This window comes from Sinohyriopsis cumingii, chromosome 16 (assembly GCF_028554795.1).
Source record: "Sinohyriopsis cumingii isolate HCF-2022 chromosome 16, ASM2855479v2, whole genome shotgun sequence".
Taxonomy (NCBI): Eukaryota; Metazoa; Mollusca; class Bivalvia; order Unionida; family Unionidae; genus Sinohyriopsis; species Sinohyriopsis cumingii.
The window spans coordinates 28,145,572-28,166,807 of record NC_142976.1 but is presented as its reverse complement, the minus strand read 5'-3'; the positions used below and the strand labels follow the sequence as shown (position 1 = coordinate 28,166,807).

Sequence of the window (21,236 nt, the reverse complement as noted above, 5' to 3'; positions counted from 1 at the left end):
CATTAATGACGTCAGACTTCCAAGTCTATTTCGAATAAACACTACTAGTGCATTTCTCAGAAGTATTAATTTTACAAAATTATTATTTGCTTTCATACCGGAATACACTCCAGCCCAGTTGATCTATGTTGTGGTGTTCAACAGAGGTCTGTTCTTGGACCTATTCTCTTCATTCTATACACTCAGCCGCTCTCAAGTGTTATAAATTGTCATCCAGTGTCTCACCAATTGTACGCTGATGACACCCAAATATACAAATCTAGCCACCCAACTGAAGTTGATGCTACCATCCAAGGTGTAGAGAGGTACATTTCAGATGTGAAATCATGGATGGCATGTAACAAGCTCCAGATGAATGATGATAAAACTGAGGCCATTCTGATTACAACATAAAGACTTTCTCATTCATATCCTGTACCTCAAACAATAAATATCAGCAACACCAAATTCACACAATCAGTACGAAACCTAGGTGTTACTCTGGACAGTACTCTCGCATTGCACCAACATGTCATGAACATATGCAAGGTTGTATATCTTGAGCTGAGACGCATCAGCTCCATTCACAAATATCTTACAGTTGATGCCACTAAAACACTTGTGTGTTCATTAGTACCTTCAAGACTGGACTATTGTAACTCAGTTATGTCTGGTTCATCTCAATATCTGCTCCAAAAACTTCAATAAGTTCAAAACACAGCTGCTTGGATCATACTTAGAGTACCACGATCAATGCACACCTCCCCGCTGCTCTGTACCCTACACTGGCTATCCATTCGATCCAGAATCAAACACAAAATTTGTTCTCTGTGCTACGTTTCACTGACGGACTCTAGCCAACATACCTATCTGACCTCACCCATGTGTACATACCAACAAGATACTTACTCTTCTCTTCTGACAATCGTATACTCATTATTCCCACTATGAAAACAAAGTCATATGGACAACGTTCTTTCGCATACCAGGGCCCAGCAAAGTGGAATGAATTGCCCACTGAACTGAGACACAAAAACATAGTGATCACATTCAAGAGTGCTCTCAAAACTCACTTATTTCGACTGCAAGAACAAACTTAAAGACCTAATAATATTTCCTACCTTAAATATTCTCAGCATGTTTTTTTTTTAAAAAATGTTTTCTAATTTTATGGTGTTTGTGTTTGTAATCATATAATTATATATGGGTTTTTTTTATGTTATAGGTGTTGCCTAATGTTGTAAAGCGCTTAAAGCTTTTAAAGATTAGGCGCTATACAATGTCCTCATTATTATTATTATACTTATATTCATTGCATACTGATCAGATTAAGAACTTAGTAGCATTATACAGAAAAAAAAACCCAAAAAGTTAGCAGTAAACTGATTACATAATGCAAAATCTACCACACTTCAACTTCTCTTTATTACAAACAGAAATTCACCTATAATGAATCCTGGCATGCTCATCTGTTTGCTTTCTAAGTGTTATTTTCTTGCAGAGTTCATTCAAAAAGTGCTTGATCCTTGTTTACCTGACCATGGTCCCGGGAGGCTCGGTGCATGCAATGATCGAATATGTTGTCGTCTGGTAAAGGTAACACTATTATATTTGTATCGTCTGCTACAAAATTAAGCATATTTTCAGTCCTAGAGTTGAAGACCACGCATAATAAATACCAGCAATTGTCTCTCATTGAACTATCAGTATTTGATATGTGATAATTAAGACTTTCGGATACCCTAATAATGTCTTGTTAACTGTGAACTTAAACTGCTCGTGACTTACCTCGTTTACATTTGTTATTACGTCACTAATAGCAAAAGTTACTACCTCGTCGTTTTTAATTACGCTGCTCCACATCCATGTTTCCTTCAAAGTTTTTGCAACATTCACTAATAAAGTTGTACCAAATCCAGTAAAGGCCAGAGGTACAATAAGTCCTACTTCTAACCAGATTAAAACATAATATGTAGTTTTGTTGATCTGTCTGTCACATTTATAATGTTGGAGCTTTTTTAAAAACCAAAATCATTCTTAATTAAGCTGAATCCTCAGCAATCTCAGACTTGTGGTTAGACCATTCGCCCCGGATGCGGGAGATCGTGGGTTTGATCCCTGACCGAGTGATACCGTTTTGATCTACCATTTACTATATAATTTGTACAAAATGCGTGAGAAAAGCAATTTTAGTTAGTTAATTATTTCAATTGGTGGACTTCAGTTTCTACCAACAAGTAAAATGAAAACAGTGAAATTAAAATGGGAATAATAAATTCAATTGTTCGTCATATTCAGACTTATTGGATGGACTTTCCAAACAAGCACACTAGATCATGTTGTAAGAGCTGAACCAATTACTACATGGCAAAGAGTAATAATTATACTTATTGCTTCACTCATTTGGTGCTATCAAATATTGTGTTCGCTCGTCTTACTTACAAAATTTATAGAATTTGATTTTACTGTTCTTTTTGTACAGTACTTAATTTAGCTGATCGGTCTATACGTAGTTCTTGAGGTTCTTCTTTATGTGGTTTATCAGGTTTGATTATGTGAATAAATGTCTTACTTGTGTTTAAAAATGTTAATAATAAAAGGGGCACTATGTGTCCGAGTGGTCTAAAACACGTCTTTACCGATCGTTGCCATATCAGCTATGTCCGCTCGGGATAAAGGCTCGGGCTTGGCCAATATGGGTATGTGAGAAAACTTGCCAGTAACTTCCGGCGGGTCGGTGGTTCTTCCTACACCAGTTACATTGGCCGCGATGCATAGGCTTGTGTGTGCTGAAAAATAGCGCTAAATCAAAAAGAACAAATGGCAACTAAAGTTAAAACTATAACACCACTACCTATCGTATATTACACCCACTTGTTGAAATGACTTGTTTGATCTTCAGATGGTGTTGATATTTTTTTTTTGTTCTTTCTTTAGTCATGTTGCTGTTGCCTTCATAATTTCATCTGTATTTGATCCAAGTTGCCTTCCAGACACCGCTCCAGTGGCCTAGTGGTTAGAGCGTCCGCCTCGGATGCGGGAGGTGGTGGGTTCGATCCCCGGCCGAGTCATAACAAACACTTACAAGAATGGTACTAACAGCTGCTTCGCTTGGCGCTCAGCATTAAGAGGTTAGTGTTAGGACTGGTCGGCCTGGTGTCAGGATAATGTGACTGGGTGGGACATCATGCTACATGTCTGCGTCAGGATGCCCCAGTGCTAGACATCACTATAAACTGTCACACCGCAGACATCATAGTGATATGACTGAAACATTGTTAAAGCTACGCTAAGAAACCAAATCACACACACACACACACACACACACACACACACCTTCCAGAATAATCTCTACATGTCACTTTATTAATTTGCGAAGTTACTTTAAGTTAAGATTTATATTACAAACATATTTTTATTTGATCACCTTTCACTAATGTTTTCGAAAGCAGCAGGTTAAAAGCAAATTGATTATGCAATGAAAGTAGATGTTCAAACATATGACAATAAGATAAGGAATCTTTGTTTTAAAAAATGAGTAAATATATATGTAAAACCAGAAAAGTTGCAGAAACATTATGATTAGATGAAAGGCTAAAACGACAGTTTAAAGAGAAATCTGTAACAATTGTCTCGTTTTATACAGCTATAGGTATTATTTCTCATTTTATCTCCGCAGCAAATTTGGTAGAAAGGGCTGTTTTTCCATCATCAGCAACACTTACTACAACATTTGCTCCTAATTCCCCTGTTCTTATTCGTATTACACCTACTGATCCGCCCGCTACTACCCCTGTTCCACCTAGTACTCCACCGCTACTACCCTTGTTCTATCTACTACTTCATCCGTTCCTACGCTGCTGTTACCCCTACAACTCTACCCGGTCCTACCCTTGATCCAACTAATCCTGTTCCCCCTGTTCCAACTAATCCTGTTCCTCCTATTCCAGGGGATCAGTTTTTCACTTAATTAAGATGGCTTGAAATATGTTGCTAATTTTTATTATTTTATTTGAAAGTAGACCAAAAGCAGCAGCTGAATTGCATAGATTTATTGCGAATGCTTGCTTTTGAATATAGCTTTAAAATTTCTTCCTATATTACTTGATAAATGCAACTGTACTTGTCCTTGCATTAGCTGGCATTTTGTTTGCATCTTTAATCCGAGGTGTAGACGCGGCACAAAAGGGGTTTGAACTTCAGCTCTTGTTTTTTCAAATCAAATTAAGGCAACACTTTTGGTAATCGACATAAATCTAAATACTCTCTTGATTATTCGTGTTCTTGTTATATCATGTACAGTTAAAATTACAATATGTTACCGTTTGTCTCGTTGTTGTCTGAATTGTTCTTTGCTCACTTTCCTTTCTTCTATTTTACTGTCTATCGTTAGACGAAACCGTCGCACATGTCCATCTGGGCGCACGCGACGTAAATCCAATCAATCAATCAGTTAGACGAAACATTCCTGACTGTTTCTCAGCTTTTGGATTCATACTTGTTGCAATATCCATATTTATAGTAGTGTTTAGTCCTTTTGTAAAGCTCTCAAAATATGTTAAAGCTATTATTGTATACGGCAATGGTACACTTTTTCAAACTCCTATCACTTGCTTATAACAATATACGTCAACATAAGAGCAGTGTCTAGTCTGATCTTAGAATTCGAAATAACGTAGTTCTTACATTGTCAATTTAATGGCATAATCACAGTCTTTGTTCTGTAACAAACTTCCCCGCAGACCCTCTTACATTATTCCATTCCGGCAATAGCCACCGCACGCAGAAAGTAATCTTTTCTAAAAGTTCATCAGCTGCAATTGGAAATAGATTAGATGTGAAACATAACTTCTTAACATTTCGCATATTTTGAGATCCCCCAAATCGATGATTCGGAAAGTTTTGATAGATCGGATTCTCATTTTCTTCTTTTCCTTATTAGATGTGTATGTTTTGTCATTATTATTTTTCTCTAATAGTCACGAGACGGTTTTATTTGCGTGAATGACGACGCCACTTCGATACAAGGTCAAAGCAAGGATGAGATTTTAAAAAAGGCCTTTCCTAAAGCAGAAAAATCGCGTTGTCGCCGAAGGGAATAATGCAGACCGCTGCAAGCCTTCATTTTGACAGGCCTTTCATATTTTCCTCTTCCAGTCCATATGTCACAACAACAGTATGCCTAAATGATACATAAACATAACGAATTCGTTGTAGTTGAAGAAATAAAAAGACGATTTAGTCCGCCTTTGATGTTAACTTGCTATTTTCTTGGGGAGGCAAATTTTACGGTCATTTATATAATGTCCCTCTAGCCGCCCGTGTCAATCGAAGCGGATCATCTAAACTTTGCAGTGCGTTCTTTTGTGTCATACTTCATTGAATTTTAAAAAATAAAGTCAATCCTTATTTTTAAATTCAACAGCATAAATAGTTAAATAAACCCATAGCTTAATAAAATTCTTAAGTTCACTTCTCAGTTGAAGACCAGGCCACCACTTCAATTAAAAAATCATAATGCATACTTGCACGATGGAAATCATCGTGTCGTTGTTTTCAAAGGAAAACACTATTTTGGTGTTTAGTTTCATCAGTGTTTAGGACAGCCATATTGCACGGTAACATTATCTATTGACATCAATATATTAGGACGGCCATATTGCACGGTAAGATTATGTACTGACATCACTAATTTTCTTCACTGCACTTGTGCTTCCCTTAATATCGTTAAGGCAAGATGCAAGGTAACTTTGCACTTTCTTGTCATTTCAGGCAAGTGGATGGTACAATCAATTTGCGCAAAGATGAATTTATTTTGTCCAAATATTTCATGTGAATAAAAATTCCAAATGGAGGCACTTGTCCAATCAGACAAGATGTATGTAAATTGTAGTTAGCTGTACTCAAGCTCCGATAGTCCTGGGCAATAGGATGAGCTGATTTTGTTATCAATTTAGAAATGCATCCGCTTTGCAAATACCATGATTTAAAAGACGAAATTGAATCCAATATTGATGAAATAAGGGTCATTTGGATAACCTTGTATTTTATATTTCTGCGTTGGTTGGGTGCATATTTGAGGGCCTCTTCCATTCCATGTGCTTTTGCTTTCCCATTATTTTTCAAGCAGGCTTCTGCAAGAGTAATACAATGTTGAAAAATAAGTTTCACAACAAAGGATGCAATGCATTTTTCTAAATGCCAACAAGAATCAATGGAATATTTTTAAAACATGTACTTTGAAATGTGGTCTCAAGTTACTTTATCAATTCATTAAAAAATCTCTGACAAGTCACATGAAAAACAGACAATTTAGGTCAAGCCATACTTAATTATCAAAACCTGACATATCACCAGCTCTTGAAATGCTTTTTTCCCTTTACGTCCCTGTAGGCTATACTCTGGCCAGTCTTTCTGTTCCAAGTTTTTTTCATCATCCTGCAGACACTATCCCCAATTGTATACCTGCCAAGGGAACTCAAGTAGCATATCTCAAAATAATAATAATAATAATAATAATAATAATAATAATAATAATATTATTATTATTATTATTATTATTATTATTATTGTCATTACTATCATTATTATTATTTATATTTTTTTAGATATTATTATTAGTAGTAGTATTTCATGATCGATGTGACAAAATATGCTTGTATATAGTTCTTTTTGCCATGGTTTTGCAAGCAAATTTATTTTTTCTAACTTGAAAAAATTTGATAACACTAACTAAGCAACACAATGTACTAACAGCAATTATAAAACAAATTAACCACGGTGAATCTATTAACTTCATAAATGACATTCACTCAAAGATTGAATTAAAATAGCCAAAAAATATGTAATAGTGTATATGTAGTAAAACACCTGTTACATGTTCATCTCTAAACATATTTTGGCCTACATCCGTAAGACAAAACAGCTGACCACTACATGTTCACCCCACCCCAAAAAATAATTATTCAGGCGCCCCAGGACTTGCATAATGCATATTCAGGTTCACAACAGCAAATACAAGTTAAAACAGTTTTTCTAAATAGCAAATAAGGCCCAATTTACCATCTTCTTGGAGAGTTTGGGATTCTCCTCCAACCTCTGGCAAAGGCCCTCTAGTTCCTCCACTGAATCACATGGCATTGCAAGAATTTCTTCTCTATATTCTGTGGCTGGGCCTTGTGTATGAACTAAACCTTTCCTTAGGAGGGCCAGCTGCTCCAGCAAATTCTCAATATTTGTGTCCAGTTTCATAAGTACACTGAACTGGAAATCTGTAAGAGATTTGTGATGAAATTAGTTTTGAAAGATCAAGATCATTATTATAAACTCCTTATAAAGATCTGTACAGTGAACATGGGTTTAACAATGAAAAATATTTATGGAATGAAATACATGGGTTTTGTACAATTTATTTGAAAATAAATAAAACTTTTCCCTGTAATCCTTTATTCTTTTATTCCCTGGACATGTTGTTTCACTGCTGGTGTCTGTAAAGTCTGCATTCAATGTAGATGGTTTAGGCGTCTGACTTACAGATTACAATAGTACACCTAAGAAAGGAAAATAAAAAACCCAATGGAATGAGGAACAGAGTAGACACATCAATGAAAAAAAAATTCATTGTTTATTTGCACAACTAAGTCTTGAACAGTATGTTTTATGACCTATAATTTAATTAATTAACATCTCACAATGTTCAGAAATAACAGTATCTCAGCTACAGGAGCTTGTGCTTTCATGTCATAATCTTCCATTTTCCAAACAAATTTTGATGTTGACTCAATATGTATGACCTTAGCATTGAACACTAGCATTCAGAATGTGTACAATGACAAGAGTATTATCAACTAAAGTGACAACAAACCAATGAGTTTTACGTGCACTGAACATAAGCATTTTTAAATGATACAAAATATGTTTTCAGTTTACGGCCACAAATTACCCAACATTATGTCAAACATAAACATAAGCATTTTTAAATGATACAAAATGTGTTTTCAGTTTACTGCCACAAATTACCCAACATTATGTCAAACATAAAACAGTTCTACTACCTTAGATGAGAATTAAATTCATGAATACAGTGTATAATTGACTTACTCATATTTAGAGAGCAGTAAATGAAATAAGAGATTATATAAAAGTCAGCACCTGTAGTATTTGTTTCATTATTCTATAATGTACATTTTTTCCATCCTCAATACTTACTACTTGCAGAGGGACTGGCAGAGAGAAATCTTTATATTTTCCACTCCAGATTGGATGGGGATGGTGATGGTTTTGTCCTTCTGGATGCAGCTAAATGTACAAAAATAATCACTAGTCCTTAATTGCAGTAAAAAAGAAACAAAGAAATCAGACTGGAATATTTGGAATGTAAACAAAATGCATACTGGTCACAATGACCACTGTATATACGGCAGTGATACAATATATCACAAAATGCATTATGTTTGAACAAAACATCTAATCTCATATATACAGCATCATGAGTAAGTAAGTACTCTTAAACACATCTTATTAAACAGTCAGAAAAATGATGAAATTTATACACATTTTTGATAAGGAATTTCTAATTGTGGCATGGTATAAAAGCAATTGATAAAAAGAGACCAGATAAACTAAATAGAACATACCAGCAGGAAAAGAGGAAATCTTGGAGTCTGCAAAATGCTCTCCATTTCAGGAGATTTTGGATGAGATGGCTGACCGGAAAGGTTTCCACTTGAGATTTTCATCTCTTTTTCAGTTCTTCATTTTCATCTGAAATATCAATGAGAACTTGTAAATACTGTATGAGTCCTTGAATACACTGACTCCTTGTGACATACAGGGTTTACAGAACAATCGCAAGCAATATTCACCACTTTTAAATCAAGCTGGTGAATTTTCACCATGAAATACATCCGAATGCAGTGAATAATCCTGGATTAAAGACAAAATGGTGTACAGAAATGTGTAATAAATTAGTCAAGCTCCAGACAAAACAAAGATATGATTTATCTCTGATTCATAATGACTTTTCTTGTGCTACACATTTTACCAATGCAAATTACATTGAATTTTGTAAATTAAATGGTACAATTAAGATATGTATATGAAAAGATTACTAATCTTCAGCTTTCCATTAATGCTAAACACAAGTATCAAGTAATGTATTTAGTCTCTCACCACCAATAAATGCATTATTAAGTAATCATCCTATATTTACCATCCTGATGAAGAGTGCACCAAAGTCATGTGAACTTGATCCAATTCCAACATCATTGCTGCTTGAGTGCTTCGATCCAGTATTGCCTGCACTAACTGATGTTATTAATACCTCTTTCTCATCAGCATAATTCCCATCATTTTTCAAAACTGCCATTGTAAAACTTCTGCTGAAGAAACCAACACTAGACCATAACGATTTAAAGAACTACCGCCCGGTTTCTAATCTCCCATTCATATAAAAAATCTTAGGAAAGGTTGTTCGATCCCAGCTTGTATGTCATCTGAATTCAAACAGTCTTTTTAGCAATGTACAATCTGCATATCGCCCTTGCCACAGGACACAAATTTTGTCTGCAAATGGAATACACTCCAGCCCAGTTGATCTATGTTGTGGTGTTCCACAGGGGTCTGTTCTTGGACCTGTTCTCTTCATTCTATACACTCAGCTGCTCTCAAGTGTCATAGATCATCATCCAGTGTCTCACCAATTGTATGCTGATGACACCCAAATATACAAATCTAGCCACCCAACTGAAGTTGATGCTACCATCCTAGGTGTAGAGATGTGAATTTCTCATGTGAAATTATGGATGTGATATAACAAGCTGCAGATGAATGATGATAAAACTGAGGCCATTCTGATCACAACACAAAGACTTTCTCATTCACATCCTTTACCTCACACAATAAATATGAGCAACATCAACATTAAATTCACACAATCAGTACGAAACCTAGGTATTACTCTGGACAGTACTCTCACATTGCACCAACATGTCATGAACATATGTAAGGCTGCATATCTTGAGCTGAGACGCATCAGCTCCATTTGCAGATATCTTTCAGCTGATACCACTAAAACGCTGTGTGTTCATTAGTACCTTCAAGACTGGACTATTTTAACTCAATTCTGTCTGGTTCATCTTAATGTCTACTCCAGAAACTTCAAAAAGTTAAAAACATAGCTGCTCGGATCATACTCAGAGTACCACAATCAGAGCACACCTCCCCGCTGCTCTGTACCGTACACTGGCTATCCATTCGATCCAGAATCAAACACAACATTTGTTCTCTGTACTACGTTTCACTGACAGACTCTAGTTCAACATACCTATCCGACCTCACCTATGTGTACACACCAGCAAGATACTTACGCTCCTCTTCCGACAATCGTATACTCATTATTCCCACAATGAAAACAAAGTCATATGGACAGCGTTCTTTTGCATACCAGGGCCCAGCAACGTGGAATGAATTGCCCACTGAATTTAGACACAAAGACACAGTGATCCCATTCAAGAGTGCTCTCAAATCTCACTTATTCCGACTGCAAAAAACAAAGTTAAAGACTTAATAATATTTCCTACCTTAAATATTCTCAGCATGCTTTTTATGTTTTCTAATTTCATGGTGTTTGTTTTTGTAATCATATCATTATATATGTTTTTTATGTTATAGATGTTGTCTAATGTTGTAAAGCGCTTAGAGCTTCTAAAGATTAGGCGCTATACAAAGTCCTCATTATTATTATTATTATATTTAGCTTGGATGAATATTTTTAAAATCAGTGGCCATAACTAAAAGAATGGGATTTTGTTTTCTGATCATAAAAATATGTTGGACACCATCCATGATGTAGAATGCTGTCTGACATTTCTGCGCACCTAAGGTTTCCATCTCCAATATTGAAGCAAAATGCATACCAAATTCGACCGATTGACGGAAATAAAAAAAGCAATGCTTACCATTTGAAAAGAGGCAATTGTCACTAGAATATTCTATTCAAAATAATATTAATTTTGGACGCAGGGGATACCATCCCGATGTTTTCCTGACTCGCGATATGTCGGCCTATTCTGTGCACAGCTTTGAAAAGATGTAATGTTTATCCATCGAGCTATAGAAATGAAATACATTACTGTAGACTGTTTCTGTCAGCAGTTAAGTTGAGTAATTAGGTCAGGTTTATAGCTAGTTTTACAAAATTCAATGTAGAATGCCAATAAATGACAAGATATATTTTTGCAAACTAAAGTGATCTTGTAAACAGATTAGTAAAGGTTAAAATCTTATAAAAAAAATAAGCTATTACGTGGAATAGAAACAACAATGAATAGGATGCAATGTGTTTACGTCTTAATGAGGGGGAAAAATTACTAAAGAATTTAGAAACAGACTATATGCCGAGGAATTTCTTGAGAATTTATGTTCTAGCGACAAGTTGACATATTGGGTAGCAGACGATTTTGTACGTGTGGGACAACTTCTTGCAAAATTGGAAACTTGGATTAAAATGCAGTATTGTTTTAAGGTATACATTTCCATATTTTATATATTGTATTGTATGATTCTAAAAGATGCATAGTTAATCGGAATTTCTGGGTTACAGATTCAAGAAGGTCATGGAGTGGGTCTACATGTTGTCTAATAAATTACTATTTGATCCCCTAGGTGATATTTCAATTCTAAATTAAAACCAATAATACTTAATGTATAACCAAAAATGCGACAACCTGGTGGAGAGGCAAAAATGTAGATAAAAAATCTTCCATATAGCCTCAGCAAATTTAAACTGAATAAATAGGGAAAAAATAATTAAACTAAACAAGATAAATTATGATATGATTTTCATACAAGAAACACATAATAAGTTCACTAAAGAACTAATAACTTTATGTGAGGAAAAATTAAATGGTTATAATTGTGAATGATTATAAAGGAGAAGATGTATTGGGAGGGGTAGCTACTTTTATCAAGAATAAAATGGGAGTAACTTGGGAGGAAAAAACGAGGGAAACGTTTTTGCGGGAAGATTGATACATACTGTGACAGATGACACTCAAACGACTACACAATGGAATATTTAGTATTGGGGGGCGGGAGACTTTAACTGGGAGGGAGAAACTATAGACAGAACAGGGGGCTCAGCAACAAATGATCATAGTTCAAAAGAAATGATGCAAAAACTTCTTAAAAACCATATTTTAGTATATATATTTAGGAGAATAAATTTATTAAAAACAGAATATACATATGAATATAAAAACAAGGGGGTAGTAGATTAGATTAATTTTATGTTACGAAATTTGAAGAAAAAATACACACTAAAGCAGAGATAATAGATTACAAAATTTCAGATCATAAACGGACAGTTTTGGAATAAAAGTTTAAAATTATGATGAACCAAGAAACTGAGCGTTCCAAAACTTTCTATACAAATTGTTTACAGTTCCTAAAGCTGAACTATACATAGGACAGGTAAGCATGCACGACATGCCAGCTCGCTCGTAAATGCAGTTTATGATAAAACTGTTCCAAATAGAGCCTTATAAATGACCTTGTACTGAGTCTGTTTGTGCATATTATGCACGCAAATACTCTTGCGATAAGGCGATTTCTCAAAAGCAACAAGTTCAAATAAGGTTCTAATAAGCACAAACAGTCTGCAATGTATGTCATTTCGCAGTATGCAAATGACTTGTTCCCATCATACTCAATTTCGTTTATCAAGACATTACTACGTAGCTTAATCTTACATTTTGATAACGTACCAGTGGGAAGGAATGAAAGAAAGTCAGCAAAAAGGATAAGGATAAATAGACAATTATGGTTGGACAAAATGTATATAATAACTATATGAGATAAAGTGCGTACCAAGTTTGTATTGGTATACAATAAGAAAGTCGTGCATTTTTTGGTTTAAGTTTTATGCACATTTTGAGATTGGAATAATAGTCATAATCCAAATTTTCCCCGACTTTGATTTGTTCGTTTCTTCGTTGTACAAGGACGAATACCATCGTCATTACTGGATCAGACGGAAGTGTAATCGAATATAATAATTGTACATTGTACGGAGATCGCGAGTTCCGTTCTACCTAGTGTACCATTAGACTAATTTTTTTCAAGCACGTAATGTGTTTTGAAAGAAAGTAACTAAATTTCATCTTATGAAAGTTGAAGCGGCTTTACAATTACTCTGCTGCTAAACACTCACTGATGTAAATAGTGAAGTAATGAACTTGTATTAGCTGATTGAAATGAAGAATTATTACATTAGTGATGTAGGCAGCCATGAACTCCCCGTTGCCATGCCACTATAAATGTGTAATGCTAAAACAAAGCAATATTGCAATACATCAACTGGATAGGCGAAATATTAGGTGGAATACATTATTCCCGTATTCCTACTCAGGGTACAAAAAAATAAAATACTGACCGATCTAGAAATTCGTTGATAGAATCTGCAAATAGGGCATAAAGAAACAACTCTCTTATAATAAAGACCCCTGATCTTATTGGTATTTTGTTATCTCAGACAATCCAGCTATTCTGTATAAAAAGCATGGTGTCCGATACAAAAGACATTGTCTACTGCGATATGATAAAAACAATTATGTATTACTTAAAGAGTAATTGAATATAATACACAAAGAAATATATCTCATTTCCAAAAACATATATACAATTTTATTGTTTCATTTCGTATCATTGCAAAATCATACCAGTTCAAAACTGAAGGAATTAAGAACGTTCAATGAAATAATGTAATCTAAGACACATAACATTGTGGACCTGCATTGATGTAATGGTTAGTAAAAAATATTTATTACTTTGTTGGTCTCACAAACATTAATATTGTAAAAAGAAAAGAATACAACATTTTAAGAGACATACTTTTCGTTGAAAGGTTTAACAATGGCTTTGGCATGTAGGTTCTACAGTTTGTTTTATAAAACAGGTTCAGTTGGATGTTTCAGTGAAATGTCTCGCTTGTAAATGATGTAACCCATACTAGCGAACAATAAATGTACCATAGACAAGGATTCTTGCTCTTCCTTGGGCTTTGCTTAAAGCAACTCCACAATAGTTGATCGGTAGATGAGTGGCTGTAGGTCACTCAAACTACGCGATGGTAGTAAGTGTGAGTGTTGATCGTAGATGAGTGGCTGTAGGTCACTCAAACTACGCGATGGTAGTAAGTGTGAGTGTTGATCGTAGATGAGTGGCTGTAGGTCACTCAAACTACGCGATGGTAGTAAGTGTGAGTGTTGATCGTGAATGAGTGGCTGTAGGTCACTCAAACTACGCGATGGTAGTAAGTGTGAGTGTTGATCGTAGATGAGTGTCTGTAGGTCACTCAAACTACGCGATGGCAGTAAGTGTGAGTGTTGATCGTGGATGAGTGGCTGTAGATCACTCAAACTACGCGATGTTAGTAAGTGTGAGTGTTGATCGTGGATGAGTGGCTGTAGGTCACTCAAACTACGCGATGGTAGTAAGTGTGAGTGTTGATCGTAGATGAGTGGCTGTAGGTCACTCAAACTACGCGATGGTAGTAAGTGTGAGTGTTGATCGTAGACGAGTGGCTGTAGGTCACTCAAACTACGCGATGGTAGTAAGTGTGAGTGTTGATCGTGGATGAGTGGCTGTAGGTCACTCAAAGTACGCGATGGTAGTAAGTGTGAGTGTTGATCGTGGATGAGTGGCTGTAGGTCACTCAAACTACGCGATGTTAGTAAGTGTGAGTGTTGATCGTAGATGAGTGGCTGTAGGTCACTCAAACTACGCGATGGTAGTAACTGTGAGTGTTGATCGTAGATGAGTGGCTGTAGGTCACTCAAACTACGCGATGGTAGTAAGTGTGAGTGTTGATCGTAGACGAGTGGCTGTAGGTCACTCAAACTACGCGATGGTAGTAAGTGTGAGTGTTGATCGTGGATGAGTGGCTGTAGGTCACTCAAAGTACGCGATGGTAGTAAGTGTGAGTGTTGATCGTGGATGAGTGGCTGTAGGTCACTCAAACTACGCGATGTTAGTAAGTGTGAGTGTTGATCGTAGATGAGTGGCTGTAGGTCACTCAAACTACGCGATGGTAGTAACTGTGAGTGTTGATCGGTAGATGAGTGGCTGTAGGTCACTCAAACTATGCGATGGCAGTAATTGTGAGTGTTGATCGTAGATGAGTGGCTGTAGGTCACTCAAACTAAGCGATGGTAGTAAGTGTGAGTGTTGATCGGTAGATGAGCGGATGTAGGTCACTCAAACTACGCGATGGTAGTAAGTGTGAGTGTTGGTCATTGGATGAGTAGGTGTTGGTAGCTCAATCATTTTGTTGGTTAGTATGTGTGGGTGTTGATTAATAAATGATTGGGTGTTAGTTGCTCAGACGGTATGCTGGTCAGTGTCGGGGTTGGTCAGTATATGATTGTGTGTCGGTTAATCTAAGCGGTGCATTTGTAGCAAAGTTATAAAGGGCAATGAGAAATGTTATATTTCCCTTGTACAGCTAGTATCATACTCATGTTAAACCTATGATGGTCATTTAACCATTGTCATAATGTTAATCATATTGACTAATGTTAAATTCCCACTGAGCTGACTTTATTTGTTGCCTCTTCACAATTACCTTCAGTGCGCAATTCAGACGCTGTACATCGCCACTGACTTGGCGTCTTGAGCACTGTTATTTCAAGCCATTTTAAAGTTTATATTGAATTTTTCAGTCTAAATCTAATCCTTCTATTTTAGACAGAGGAAATTTATATTCCAAGTTTTGCTATTTTAATGTTGCATCAGCATTCACAATATACTATCTTGATTTCTACTCTGGAATGTGAGAAAACTAACCATTTATTAAGAACTGGTGCTGGATAGGAAAATTCCACCGAAGGATTAAAAATAGTCGGAAAAGCATCGAGAGTGATGCAAATGTCAGAGCCTTGCATGGAAGTTGCATATAAAGAATTCTATTAATTCCCCACTTTTGTTTCAAAAAAAACAAAAAAAACAAAAAGATCCAAAATTCCCGAGAGAATATAAATCCATGTCTTGCCATATCCTCAGTTACAACTATTGGTTCCTAGAAGTCACATTGGGACAAAAAAAAATCGTGATATCGAATCACGATAATGTACTAAATATCACGTGTATAGTTCAGGACGTACACCTTGTCGACTTTTCTTGTCTTAAATAAATACAGATGTCCCTTGTTGTACTTATCATATTAAAGTAGAGGCAGACCACAGTCTCGTGAAAACTGTACAGTGAGTGAAAATCCTCCGCACTCTGAAAAAAATGTAACCCTTACTGATTGTTGGCCTAATTGGTGAATATTTTGTTTAGCAAAAAGCCCAAAATTAAAACATAGTGGTCAAATACACAAAAAGCACATACACAGACATAGATACATGCAGAGCACAGATAAATAGACAGATATTTAAAAGCTCTCTTATACTATCGCAATACTATGCAGACTATGATTTTTACAGATAATAATGCCAAAGATAATTATCTATTATTATTGTCGTAAAAACTATTATTATTGTTATTATTGTTATTATTATTATTATTATTATTTCAGGGTTTTGCTGAGGTCATCAAACTTTCACATATTTTACAATCCTATCTTTAATACCAGCCTGAAATTCCTAAAACTTTTCAACCACAAAATTCAAACGAAAATCAATTGTTCCATTCGATAAAATCTCAATGATGTTTTATAGTTCTAGTGAAACCAGAGCTGTTGTTTTTAGGCATTTGTTATTGAAAGCTTCTCATATGCTGTACTCCCAAGTACATCTGTTAAGTCCAACATATCCCGTAAAAACATTATAATCTTAGGCCAATATAACGTAAGAAAATGATGAAGTAAATAAAGGTCCATTCCATAATAGAATGTATATGGAAATAAACGCTGATATACTAGACTGCAACACAAAGCTGGTCTATTTTTTAAAATACTTTTTTCAAATAGATAAACGCAAGACGCAATCGTACGTACTTCTTATGAAAGAAAAAGAGAAAGGAAAGAAACCATATCTGAATAATTAGTACTGTGGTTTGTCTTATCCATTCATGCCAAACTGTATAAACTTCCAGTTAAGCAATGTCCAGTTGATTTTTCCCTTGAAGCAAAGACGAATTTGAATCAGTACCAAAGTCTAAGTTAAATGAATCAGATGCGAAAATATATTCACATGTATTGAAACCAAATTAATTCATTTGCCCGAGCATGATATCAATTTCAATCAAAGCATTATATGATATGAATGTTATAGCAGCATTAATAAACATGTGCATGTAATTATAAATAAGGTTAGAAATTTTTGTTGATTTTGGAAAGATATTTTATTGTCAAATATTGCCTTACGCCTCCATAAAATTTGCCATTAGCGACTGAAATGATTCTTTTTGTCCATCGAGTTACATTTCTTATAGTATCACCATTATTTATTTATGTTAGATGTCTTAATGCAGTTTCATATTCGTGTAAATTTATATTTTCGAGTTGAAGAAACGTCAGTTATCGGCCATGGTTTCTTATCTTGTCATTGCTCAACATTCAATTAAAAAAATATTCTTAATCCAAATATTGTGGTTACGATCAATTATGGTCCATCAGAGCCTTGAGGCCATGATAGCTCTTCCACACGCTATGTAAGATGCTCACGTGACTCGTCCTTCGTATTCTCTAATATAGTACAATGGACAAATAAAGTTTGTGTAATTTGTGTATCAATGCCCAGAGAACACCCAAAGGCAGCAGACATAGGTCGGTATTAGAACCTGCAACGAACTAATTGTGAATCTATCACGATGACCACTTAGCCACTTTGTTTCCTTGTGTGTTACAAAATAATAAACACAATCTATCATCAAAAAAGAGGTAAATCTTGCTGAGAATATAGTTATATGTAACATCTCAATATGTTCAGAATATCTACTCCATTGAACGTCTGGATATACTGTTATTACAAAGAGGCAACAAAATGTTTTATATCTTTCTTTTAACACCTTGATTGGTGTCTAATTTTAATTATAAATCCTAACAATTATTATAAATAGTGGTGTATGATGTTATTGTCAATGTTCAGATGTCAGAGGCCTTACATTTTCTTTAGCACAGATGCATTTTTATCTGTTCAATAGCATCCTTCATCCTGTATGCAGAGGCATGTGATAAAGACGATGACTGCTATCGAACCGATGGCTGCATTCCTGGATATTCCTGGAGATGCGTGCTGGGAGATTGCATTTGTATCCCCAGTCGATTGAATCTGCGTCAGTCCCAGCATCCTAAGTTGTGTTTAATTAGTATCAGTGTCAAACTGTGCCATACCATAATTACTGTCGCCTACCTGTTGCTGGAGAAGACTGCACTTTGCATTAGTTCCGTTCCTTTGCTAACAAAAAATGTACTCTTCTGACTTTTTTGCTTCTTCACGAAGTGATCCCACCCGTTTGTTACACCACTGAAGATAAAGACGTCAAATCTAGGAGCATGACAAGAGAAAGTGATGTGAACAACAGTCTAAAAAGTCTAGTCACCCCTCTCCTCCTCCTTTTACCCACCCCTGAATAGGGCTAGAAATGATGAAGATGGAATGGAGGACTGAATGCCAGAATCAAATGGAGATATATATGTCGCTTCTTTTAAATTAGTTGCTGCCATATATATATATATATATATATATATATATATATATATATATATATATATATATATATATATATATATATATAATGGAATATTAATCACCGACATGTACAATGTATACGTCCATCGGATCTCATACCGTCTCGACTAAACGCACTCGCTCAAAAAGAGTGGAACATGGTATTGGATATAAGTATTTGGGCGTAACAGATACACTTGCATGGAGACCCAATAGTTAACTCTCACAAAATAAACAGTCACTCCGGATTCGTCTCACAGAAAGCAAGGCATATAGAGGTTGATATGAAAAGTTCAGTAGATGGCGAATTAATTATTTTTTCTCTCTCTGTCTCTCTGTTTCTGTCTCTCTCTCTCTCTCTCTCTCTCTCTGCATTCATATATACATGACAGACAAATCGAAAGGCGGTGGCATAAAGCAATAAAGACAAAGAGGCAGAAAAACACATCCGTGTATATAGAACTGATTACCTCGCTTTCTCTTGCTTACATATTTATTAACTTGGTTACCTAAGTGTCTGCTTAGTTACCAAAGTAAAATGGGACATTTTTGTTTCTGCTTCAGGATGTTCAACAAAGTCAGAATGTACATCCACCATTTACTGTACGCAGGCAGGTTCCTACCCACATTGCTTTGATGGAGAATGCCATTGCATGACCCTCGTCGACCACGGGAAGTGATTCCGTCAATGTGGCTATGACAGCGTATTTAAAAATAAATAAAAACGAAGAAAATAGTAAATGATAACTCTTACAGTCTTGCAGTGGTATTTTTGACTAGGAGAAGTTAAAGTCGAAATATCATCATTATTACAAAGTGCCAAGCCAAGACCATCTGCTTGGTGTTTTTATAAGATAAACAATAATAAATAGAGAGGCTCTAGACATCAAGAGTATGATAAATTTTTAAATGGCAGTTATACTTATTATTAAGTGTTAAACATATTTCGGTATGAAAAATATTAGCCACAGTACAGTAGTATTTAAGAAATCATAATGTTTTTGTATCAAAGTTCCAAGAATCCCTAGAGAGTCGATGAAACTTGAGCCCGAAAGACGAAGGTTTTAACACACCTGAAGGATTCATCGAAATTTGATTACCAGAAATATTATGAAAGAATTTAATATCGGTACTCTTACATAAAAACAAGCAAGAAGAAAATAATAATTTTGATATGAAGCCTTAAGTGGCGCCGATCGATATCGTTAATTTCACTTAATCTTTTTCCGGTGCTCCCGATCAGCTGGTGTAAAATGGATGAGCGTCTAGCAAGATGACCAATATCTAAGATCTGTTGGCAAATAACATCTTTAACGAATAGTTAAGTATAACATTTTCCATTTCTGGGAAACTACCACACCAGTTCCTTTGGAACAAAGGAGTTGAAACATCCCCTCTGTGTACATCGTCATTTCTATCTCTCTAAACAAATTAGACGTATTAGGCTTGGAGACGTCTCGTAGTATTTCTCTACTTATGAAAAATTATCTCTTCTGTGTGATTGGAGAACAGGATTGCATGTTTTCAGTCAATTCACACACGATGATACAGCTCAATAGATTGAAAAATCAAATAATAAAGTATTTAAGAGACACAAAGTTCTTTCTATAACTCACAGTTCTCAATCATTAACTTGCATTCTTTTATCTGCTTGGGTCGGGTAAACTTTGTCGGCTAATGGTTAGTGAAGAAAGTCTTTTTCCTGTTTTCCTTCGTGAATGTAGAAAATAGCTTTCAATTTCTTACCTCCCTTTCTTAATTCCCCTTTCTTACCTCCCCTTAGAGCCATCATAATAGATGTGACATTAATCTAGTGAATCTCAAAGTAAAATACGGGCGAAATGTTTGTGTGTGTTTGTGTGATTTGGACTTTTAACGTAACTTTAACAATTTTTAAGTCATATCGCTACGATGTCTGCAGTGTCGCAGTTTATAGTCATGTCTAGCAGCAGAGGAGGCGAACAGACCACTTGCTGGAAGGTCCATTTTTAAAAACTAAAGCTTCCTACGAAAAACGAAAAAAAAGTGTGTGTGTGTGTGTGTGTGTGTGTATGAAGATATCGCTGCTGGAAGGTTCATTTTTGAAAACTAAGGCTTCCTACGAAAAGGAAAGTCAAAGACGTCAAACTGTCGTTTGTTTACCCGTCGGGACACTTATTTGAGGTCGCGCCTCCTCTGCTGCTATAATTAGATCATTATTTTATATCAATAATGACACCTGGCACGGAATCTTGTACAGCTAGATTAGCTAGAGAAAGATTACAAGCGATCAAAAAGTTTTTGCCTGTTCGCGATGCTCTTAAACAAAAACTTCAAGAACGTCAAGAAGCACAAGTAGAATTTGCAGAGTGTACAGACAAATTATTTAAACCTATTACAAAGGTTACTGAAAGAGATGTAGACGCAACTGAATGTCTTCGTCCAACGTTAGAACTGACTGCCACAGATACTAGAAGAATAGCAGAAAGAACTTAGAAAACAAAAAGGATTTTGAAAAAACTTCCAACTGACATAGCTGCTGCTCAGCCTCCTCCTGCTGGAGATGGAGAACCGAAAACAAAAGAAAAGATTGAATCATTTGATAAA

The 21,236-nt window shown here is 35.5% G+C and overlaps 1 long non-coding RNA gene across 1 annotated transcript; it reads left to right on the top strand.

The window, feature by feature from the left end:
- The first annotated feature begins 1,480 nt into the window (after positions 1–1,480).
- LOC149780119 (uncharacterized) lies at positions 1,481–19,405 on the top strand. The gene is made up of 2 exons (XR_016414876.1): positions 1,481–1,575; positions 19,215–19,405. It is a non-coding gene; the product is annotated as an uncharacterized LOC149780119 (long non-coding RNA).
- The last annotated feature ends 1,831 nt before the right edge of the window (positions 19,406–21,236 follow it).